Source organism: Magnolia sinica, chromosome 5 (assembly GCF_029962835.1).
Source record: "Magnolia sinica isolate HGM2019 chromosome 5, MsV1, whole genome shotgun sequence".
In the NCBI taxonomy this organism is placed as follows: domain Eukaryota; kingdom Viridiplantae; phylum Streptophyta; class Magnoliopsida; order Magnoliales; family Magnoliaceae; genus Magnolia; species Magnolia sinica.
Window position 1 is genome coordinate 55,880,704 of NC_080577.1, and position 10,718 is coordinate 55,891,421.

A 10,718-nucleotide genomic window follows, 5' to 3' on the forward strand; every position below is an offset into this window, starting at 1 on the left:
TTGGACAAGGAGATGAAGGAAACATTCAAGACCAACGACTGCGATCCCACTTACAGATGCCCAAATGGTCTCGGAATACAGCAATTCTAATCTGGTATGAAAGAGCATTAAAGTACCATTCGGATGACCAAAAATTAACCTAATCAGAAATCAAACGATGGAGTTATAGGCGTCTCTGTTGGATCATGCAATTTGGATAGATTAACAATCCATATTGAAAAATGACGATCGAAGAGTACCAATGTGCTTTTAGGATATCAAACGGTCTCTGAATTAAGCAATTTTGGTCCCATTTGGAAGCTTGACAAGTTACCATTCCAATGTCTTGAAATTGTATAAATTTGACCTCTGAATAGAGAGTTATGAGGGTTACTATTGGATAAGGAGATGAAGGAAACATTCAGGACCGACGACTGCGATCCCACTTACAGATGCCCAAATGGTCTCGGAATACAATGATTCTAGTTAGGAATGAAAGAGCACTAAAGAACCATTCAGATGACCAAAAACTAACCCAATCTGACCTCATAGGATGGATTTATAGGCGTCTTCGTTGGATCGCGGAATTTAGAAAGATTAACAATCCAAATTGAAAAATGACGATCAAAAAGTTCCAACGTGCTTTTAGGATATCGAACGTTCTTTGAATTAAGCAATTCAGGTCCCATTTGGAAGCTTGACAAGTTACCATTCCAATGACCTGAAATAGTCTAAATTCGACCTCTGAAGAGAGAGTTATGAGGGTTACTATTGGACAAGGAGATGAAGGAAACATTCAGGACCGACGACTGCGATCCCACTTATGGATGCCCAAATGGTCTCCGAATACGACGATTCCAGTCAGGAATGAAAGAGCATTAAAGTCCCATTCAGATGACCAAAAATCCACCCAATCTGACATCAAAGGATGGAGTTATAGGCGTCTCCATTGGATCACGCAATTTGGAAAGATTAACAATCCATTTTGAAAAATGATGATCGAAGAGTTCCAATGTGCTTTTAGGATATCGAACGTTCTCTAAATTAAGCAATTCAGGTCCCATTTGGAAGCTTGACAAGTTACCATTCCAATGACCTAAAATAGTCTAAATTCGACCTCTAAAGAGAGAGTTATGAGGGTTACTATTGGACAAGGAGATGAAGGAAACATTTAGGACCGACGACTGCGATCCTACTTACGAATGCCCAAGTGGTCTCGGAATACTACGATTCCTGTCCGGAATGAAAGAGCACTAAAGTACCATTCAGATGACCAAAAATTGAACCAATCCGACATCAAAGGATGGAGTTATAGGTGTCTCTGTTGGATTGCGCAATTTGGAAAGATTAACAATCCATATTGAAAATGACGATTGAAGTGTACCAACGTGCTTTTGGGATATCGAACGGTCTCTGAATTAGGCAATTATGGTCCCATTTGGAAGCTTGACAAGTTACCCTTCCAATGACTTGAAATAGTGTATAATTCGACCTTTGAAGAGAGAGTTATGAGGGTTACTATTGGATGAGGAGATGAAGGAAACATTCAGGACCGACGACTGCGATCCCAATTATGGAAGCCCAAATGGTCTCGAAATACAATGATTCCAGTCAGGTATGAAAGAGCACTAAAGTACCATTCAGATGACCAAAAATTGACACAATGCGACATCAAAGGATGGAATTATAGGCTTCTTGATTTGATCGCGCAAATTGGAAAGCTTAACAATCCATGTTGTGAAATGACGATCGAAGAGTACTAACGTGCTTTTGGGATATCGAACGGTCTCTGAATTAAGCAATTCTGGTCCCATTTGGAAGCTTGACATGTTGCCATTCCAATATCCTCAAATAGTCTAAATTTGACCTCTAGAGAGAGAGTTATGAGGGTTACTATTGGACAAGGAGATGAATGAAACATTCATGACCAACGACTTTGATCCCACTTATAGATGCCCAAATGGTCTCGGAATACAATGATTCCAATCTGGTATGAAAGAGCATCAAAGTACCACTCAGATGACCAAAAATTGACCCAATCCAACATCAAAGGATAGAGTTATAGGCATCTCTGTTGGATCGCACAATTTGGAAAGATTAACAATCCATATTGTAAAATGACGATAGAAGAGTACCAATGTGCTTTTGGGATATCGAACGGTCTCTGAATTAAGCAATTCTAATCCCATTAGGAAGCTTGGCAAGTTGCCATTCCAATATCCTCAAATAGTCTAAATTCGACCTCTGGAGAGAGAGTTATGAGGGTTACTATTGGACAAGGAGATGAAGGAAACATTCACGACCAACTACGATCCCACTTACAGATGCCCAAATGGTATCGGAATACGATGATTCCAGTCAGGAATGAAAGAGAATTAAAGTATCATTTAGATGACCAAAAATTGACCCAATCCGACATCAAAGGATGGAGTTATAGGTGTCTTTGTTGGATCGCCCAATTTGGAAATATTAACAATCCATATTGAAAAATTACGATCGAAGAGTTCCAATGTGCTTTTAGGATATTGAACGTTCTCTAAATTAAGCAATTCAGGTCCCATTTGGAAGCTTGGCAAGTTATCATTCCAATGACTTGAAATAGTCTAAATTCGACCTCTAAAGAGAGAGTTATGAAGGTTACTATTGGACAAGGAGATGAAGGAAACATTCAGGACCGACGACTATGATCCCACTTACGGATGCCCAAAAGGTATCAGAATATGACGATTCCAGTCAGGAATGAAAGAGCACTAAAGTACCATTTATATGACCAAAAATTGACCCAATCCAACATCAAAGGATAGATTTATAGGTGTCTCCGTTGGATCGTGCAATTTGGAAAGATTAACAATCCATATTGAAAAATGACGATCGAAGAGTTCCAATGTGCTTTTGGGATATCGAACGTTCTCTAAATTAGGCAATTATGGTCCCATTTGGAAGCTTGACAAGTTACCCTTCCAATGACCTGAAATAGTCTAAATTCAACCTCCGAAGAGAGAGTTGTGAGGGTTACTATTGGATGAGGAGATGAAGGAAACATTCAGGACAGACAACTGCGTTCCCAATTACAGATGCCCAAATGGTCTCGAAATATGACGGTTCCAGTCAGGTATGAAAGAGCACTAAAGTACCATTCAGGTGACCAAAAATTGACCCAATCTGACATCAAAGGATGGAGTTATAGGCATTTCCATTGGATAACGCAATTTGGAAAGATTAACAATCCATATTGAAAAATGACGATTAAAGAGTTCCAACGTGCTTGTAGGGATATCAAATAGTCTCATAATTAAGCAATTCTGGTCCCATTTGGAAGCTTGACAAGAAACCATTCCAATGTCCATAAATTGTGTAAATTTGACATCTAAGTAGAGAGTTATGAGGGTTACTATTAGATAAGGAGATGAAGGAAACATTCGGGACCAACGACTGTGATCCAACTTACGGATGCCCAAATGGTCTCGGAATACGATGATTCCAGTTAGTAATGAAAGAGCACAAAGTACCATTCAGATGACCAAAAATTAACCCAATTCGACATTAAGGGAGGGAGTTATAGGCGTCTTCGTTGCACCGTGCAATTTGGAAAGCTTCACAATCCATATTGAAAAATGACGATCGAAGATTTCCAACGTGCTTTTGTGATTCGACTGGTCTCTGAATTAGGCTATTATGGTCCCATTTGGAAGATTGACAAGTTTCCATTCCAATGACCTGAAATAGTCTAAATTCGACCTCTGAAGAGAGAGTTATGAGGGTTACTATTTGACGAGGAGATGAAGGAAACAATCAGGACCGAAGACTGCGATCCCACTTACGGATGCCCAAATGGTATCGGAATATGATGATTCCAGTCAGGAATGAAAGAGCATTAAGGTACCATTTAGATGACCAAACATTGACCCAATCCGACTTCAAAGGATGGAGTTATAGGTGTCTCCATTGGATCACGCAATTTGGAAAGATTAACAATCCATATTGAAAAATGACGATCGAAGAGTTCTAATGTGCTTTTGGTATATCGAACGGTCTCTGAATTAAACAATTCTGGTCCCATTTGGAAGCTTGACAAGTTACCATTCCAATATCCTCAAATAGTCTAAATTCAACCTCTGGAGAGAGAGAGGAATGAGGGTTACTATTGGACAAGGAGATGAAGGAAACATTCACGACTAACGACTGCGATCTCACATACAGATGCCCAAATGGTCTTAGAATACAGCGATTCTAGTCTGGTAAGAAAGAGCATTAAAGTACCATTCAGATGACCAAAAATTAACCTAATCCGAAATCAAAGGATGGAGTTATAGGCGTCTCCGTTGGATTGCGCAATTTGGATAGATTAACAATCCATATTGAAAAATGACGATCGAAGAGTAGCAACGAGCTTTTAGGAAAACGAACGGTCTCTGAATTAAGCAATTCTGGTCCCATTTGGAAGCTTGACAAGTTACCATTCCAATGTCTTGAAATTGTATAAATTTGACCTCTGAATAGAGAGTTATGAGGGTTATTATTGGACAAGGAGATGAAGGAAACATTCAGGACCGACGACTGCGATCCCACTTATAGATGCCCAAATGGTCTTAGAATACAACGATTTTAGTTAGGAATGAAAGAGCACTAAAGTACCATTCAGATGACCAAAAACTGACCCAATCTGACCTCATAGGATGGATTTATAGGCGTCTTTGTTGGATTGCGAAATTTGGAAAGATTAACAATCCAAATTCAAAAATGATGGTCGAAGAGTTCCAACGTGCTTTTAGGATATTGAACGTTCTCTAAATTAAGCAATTCAGGTCCCATTTGGAAGCTTGACAAGTTACCATTCCAATGACCTGAAATAGTTTAAATTTGACCTCTGAAGAGAGAGTTATAAGGGTTACTATTGGACAAGGAGATGAAGGAAACATTCAGGACCGAGGACTGCGATCCCACTTACGGATGCCCAAAAATTGACCCAATCCGGCATCAAAGGATGGAGTTATAGTTGTCTCCGTTGGTTCACGCAATTTGGAAAGATAAACAATCCATATTGAAAATGACAATTGGAGTGTACCAACGTGCTTTTGGGGTATCGAATGGTTTCTAAATTAGGCAATTATGGTCCCATTTGGAAGCTTGACAAGTTACCCTTCCAATGACCTGAAATAGTCTAAATTTGACCTTTGAAGAGAGAGTTATGAGGGTTACTATTGGACGAGGAGATGATGGAAACATTCAGGACCGACGACTGCGATCCCAATTATGGAAGCACAAATGGTCTCAAAATACGACGATTCCAGTCAGGTATGAAAGAGCACTAAAGTACCATTCATATGACCAAAAATTGAGCCAATACGACATCAAAGGATGGAATTATAGGCGTCTCCGTTCATCGCACAAATTGGAAAGATTAACAATCCATATTGTGAAATGACGATCGAAGAGTATTAACGTGCTTTTGGGATATCGAACGGTCTCTGAATTAGGCAATTCTAGTCCTATTTGGAAGCTTGACATGTTGCCATTCCAATATCCTCAAATAGTCTAAATTTGACCTCTGGAGAGAGAGTTATGAGGGTTACTATTGGACAAGGAGATGAAGGAAACATTCATGACCAACGACTGTGAACCCACTTATAGATGCCCAAATGGTCTCAGAATATAACGATTCCAGTTTGGTATGAAAGAGCATCAAAGTACCATTCAGATGACCAAAAATTGACCCAATCTGACATCAAAGGATGGAGTTATAGGCATCTCTGTTGGATCACGCAATTTGAAAAGATTAACAATCCATATTGAAAAATGTTGATCGAAGAGTACCAATGTGCTTTTGGGATATCGAACGGTCTCTGAATTAAGCAATTCTGGTCCCATTAGGAAGCTTGACAAGTTGCCATTCCGATCTCCTCAAATAGTCTAAATTCGGCCTCTGGAGAAAGAGTTATGAGGGTTACTATTGGACAAGGAGTTAAACGAAACATTCATGACCAACGACTGCAATCCCACTTACAGATGCCCAAATGGTATAGGAATATGATTATTCTAGTCAGGAATGAAAGAGTATTAAAGTACCATTTAGATGACCAAAAATCGACCCAATCTGACATTGATGGAGTTATAGGTGTCTCCGTTGGATCGCGCAATTTTGAAAGATTAACAATCCATATTGAAAAATGATGATCAAAGAGTTCCAATGTGCTTTTAGGATATCGAATGCTCTCTGAATTAAGCAATTCAGGTCCCATTTGGAAGCTCGACAAGTTATCATTCCAATGACCTGAAATAGTCTAAATTCGACCTCTAAAGAGAGAGTTATGAGGGTTACTAATGGACAAGGAGATGAAGGAAACATTCAGGACCGATGACTGTGATCCCACTTACGGATGCACTAAAGGTATCAGAATATGACGATTCCAGTCAAGAATGAAAGAGCCCCAAAAGTACCATTTAGATGACCAAAAATCGACCCAATCCAACATTAAAGGATGGAGTTATAGGTATCTCTGTTGGATCGTGCAATTTGGAAAGATTAACAATCCATATTGAAAAATGACGATCGAAGAGTTCCAATGTGCTCTAGGGATATCGAACGGTCTCTGAATTTGGCAATTATGGTCCCATTTGGAAGCTTGACAAGTTAACCTTCCAATGACCTGAAATAGTCTAAATTTGACCTCTGAAGAGAGAGTTATGAGGGTTACTATTGGATGAAGAGATGAAGGAAACATTCAGGACAGACGATTGCGATCCCAATTATGGATGCCGAAATGGTCTCGAAATATGACGGTTCCAGTCAGGTATGAAAGAGCACTAAAGTATCATTCAGATGACCAAAAATTGACCCAATCCAACATTAAAGGATGGAGACATCAAAGGATGGAGTTATAGGCATCTCCGTTGGATAGCGCAATTTGGAAAGAATAACAATCCATATTGAAAAATGGCAATTGAAGAGTTCCAACGTGCTTCTGGGGATATCAAATAGTCTCAGAATTAAGCAATTCTTGTCCCATTTGGAAGCTTGATAAGAAATCATTCCAATGTCCTTAAATTGTGTAAATTTGACATCTAAGTAGAGAGTAATGAGGGTTACTATTGGACAAGGAGATGAAGGAAACTTTCAGGACTGACGACTGTGATCTAACTTACGGATGCCCAAATGGTCTCAGAATACGATGATTCCAGTTAGTAATGAAAGAGCACAAAGTACCATTCAGATGACCAAAAATCGACCCAATCTGAAATCAAAGGAGGGAGTTATAGGCGTCTCCGTTGGACCGTGCAATTTGGAAAGCTTAACAATCCATATTGAAAAATGACAATCGAAGATTTCCAACGTGCATTTGTGATATCGACCGGTCTCTGAATTAGGCTATTATGGTCCCAGTTGGAAGATTGACAAGCTTCCATTCCAATGACATGAAATAGTCTAAATTGGACCTCTGAAGAGAGAGTTATAAGGGTTACTATTTGACAAGGAGATGAAGGAAACAATCAAGACCGAGGACTGCGATCCCACTTACGGATGCCCAAATGGTATTAGAATATGATGATTCCAGTCAGGCATGACAGAGCATTAAAGTACCATTTAAATGACCAAAAGTTAACCCAATCTGAAATCAAAGGATGGAGTTATAGGCGTCTCCGTTGGATCGCGCAATTTGGATAGATTAACAATCCATATTGAAAAATGACGATCGAAGAGTACCAATGTGCTTTTAGGATATCGAACGGTCTCTGAATTAAGCAACTCTGGTCCCATTTGGAAGCTTGACAAGTTACCATTCCCATGTCTTGAAATTGTATAAATTCAACCTCTGAATAGAGAGTTATGAGGGTTACTATTGGACAAGGAGATGAAGGAAACATTCATGACCGATGACTGCTATCCCACTTACAGATGCCCAAATGGTATCGGAATACAACAATTCTAGTCAGGAATGAAAGAGCACTATAGTACCATTCAGATGACCAAATATTGACCCAATCCGACCTCATAGGATGGATTTATAGGCGTCTTCGTTGGATCGCGGAATTTGGAAAGATTAACAATCTAAATTTAAAAATGACGATCGAAGAGTTCCAACGTGCTTTTAGGATATTGAACATTCTTTGAATTAAGCAATTCAGGTCCCATTTGGAAGCCTAACAAGTTACCATTCTAATGACCTGAAATAGTATAAATTAGACCACTGAAGAGAGAGTTATGAGGGTTACTATTAGACAAGGAGATGAAGGAAACATTCAGGACCAAGGACTACGATCCCACTTACGGATGCCCAAATGGTCTACGAATATGATGATTCCAGTCAGGAATGAAAGAGCACTAAAGTACCATTTAGATGACCAAAATCAACCCAATCCAACCTCAATGGATGGAGTTATAGGTGTCTCCATTGGATCGTGCAATTTGGAAAGATTAACAATCCATATTGAAAAATGACGATCGAAGAGTTCCAATGTGCTTTTGGGATATCGAACGGTCTCTAAATAAGGCAATTATGGCCCCATTTGGAAGCTTGACAAGTTACCCTTCCAATGACCTGAAATAGTATAAATTCAACCTCTAAAGAGAGAGGGTTATGAGGCTTACTATTGGACGAGGAGATGAAGGAAACATTCAGGACAGACGACTGCGATCCCAATTACGGATGCCTAAATGGTCTCGAAATATGACGGTTCCAGTTAGGTATAAAAGAGCACTAAAGTACCATTCAGATGATCATAAATTGACCCAATCCAACATCAAAGGATGGAGTTATAGGTGTCTCCATTGGATCGCACAATTTGGAGAGATTAACAATCCATATTGAAAAATGACGATCGAAGAGTTCTAATGTGCTTTTAAGAGTTTGAATGTGCTTTTAGGATTTCGAACGTTCTCTGAATTAAGTAATTCAGCTCCCATTTGGAAGCTTGACAAGTTATCATTCTGATGACCTGAAATAGTCTAAATTCGACCTTTAAAGAGAGAGTTATGAGGGTTACTATTGGACAAGGAGGTGAAGGAAACATTCGGGACCAACGACTGCGATCCCAATTATGGAAGCCCAAATGGTCTCGAAATACGACGATTCCAGTCAGGTATGAAAGAGCACTAAAGTACCATTCAGATGAACAAAAATTGACCCAATGCGACATCAAAGGATGGAATTATAGGCGTCTCTGTTTGATCGCGCAAATTGGAAAGATTAACAATCAATATTGTGAAATGACGATCAAAGAGTACTAACATGCTTTTAGGATATCGAACGGTCTCTGAATTAAGCAATTTTGGCCCCATTTGGAAGTTTAACATGTTGTCATTCCAATATCCTCAAATAGTCTAAATTCGACCTTTGAAGAGAGAGTTATGCAGGTTACTATTGGACAAGGAGATGAAGGAAACATTCATGACCAACGACTGCAATCCCAGTTATAGATGCCCAAATGGTCTTGGAATAAAATGATTCCAGTCTGGTATGAAAGAGCATTAAAGTACCATTCAGATGACCAAAAATTGACCCAATCTGACATCAAAGGATGGAGTTATAGGCATCTCTGTTGGATCGCACAATTTGGAAAGATCAATAATCCATATTGTAAAATGACGATTGAAGTGTACCAATGTGCTTTTGGGATATCGAATAGTCTCTGAATTAAGCAATTCTTGTCCAATTAGGAAGCTTGACAAGTTGCCATTCCAATATCCTCAAATATTCTAAATTTGACCTCTAGAGAGAGAGTTATAAGGGTTACTATTGGACAAGGAGATGAAGGAAACATTCACGACCAACGACTGCGATCCCACTTACAGATGCCCAAATGGTCTCAGAATACGATGATTCTAGTCAGGAATGAAAGAGCATTAAAGTACCATTCAGATGACCAAAAATCCACCCAATCTGACATCAAAGGATGGAGTTATAGGCGTCTCCGTTGGATCGCGCAATTTAGAAAGATTACAATCCATATTGAAAAATGACGATCGTAGAGATCCAATGTACTTTTAGGATATCGAACGTTCCCTGAATTAAGCAATTCAAGTCCCATTTGGAAGCTTGACAAGTTATCATTCCAATGACCTGAAATAGTCTAAATTCGACCTCCAAAGAGAGAGTTATGAGGGTTACTATTGGACAAGGAGATGAAGGAAACATTCAGGACAGACAACTGCGTTCCCAATTACAGATGCCCAAATGGTCTCGGAATATAATGATTCCAGTCAGGAATGAAAGACCTCTAAAGTATCATTCAGATGACCGAAAACTGACCTAATTCAACCTCAAAGGATGGATTTATAGGCATCTCCGTTGAATCAGGCAATTTGGAAAGATTAACAATCCATATTGAAAAATGGCGATCGAAGAGTTCCAACGTGCTTTTAGGACATCGAACGATCTTTGAATTAAGCAATTCAGGTCCCATTTGGAAGCTTGACAAATTACACTTCCAATGACTTGAAAGAGTCTAAATTTGACCTCTGAAGAGAGAGTTATGAGGGTTACTATTGGACGAGGAGATGATGGAAACTTCAGGATCGAGTACTGCGATCCCACTTTCGGGTGCCCAAATGGTCTCGGAATACGACGATTCCAGTTAGTAATGAAAGAGCACAAAGTACCATTCAGATGACCAAAAATTGACCCAATCCGACATCAAAGGATGGAGTTATAGGCGTCTCTGTTGGATCATGCAATTTGGAAAGCTTAACAATCCATATTAAAAAAATGAAGATCGAAGATTTCGAACGTGCTTTTGTGATA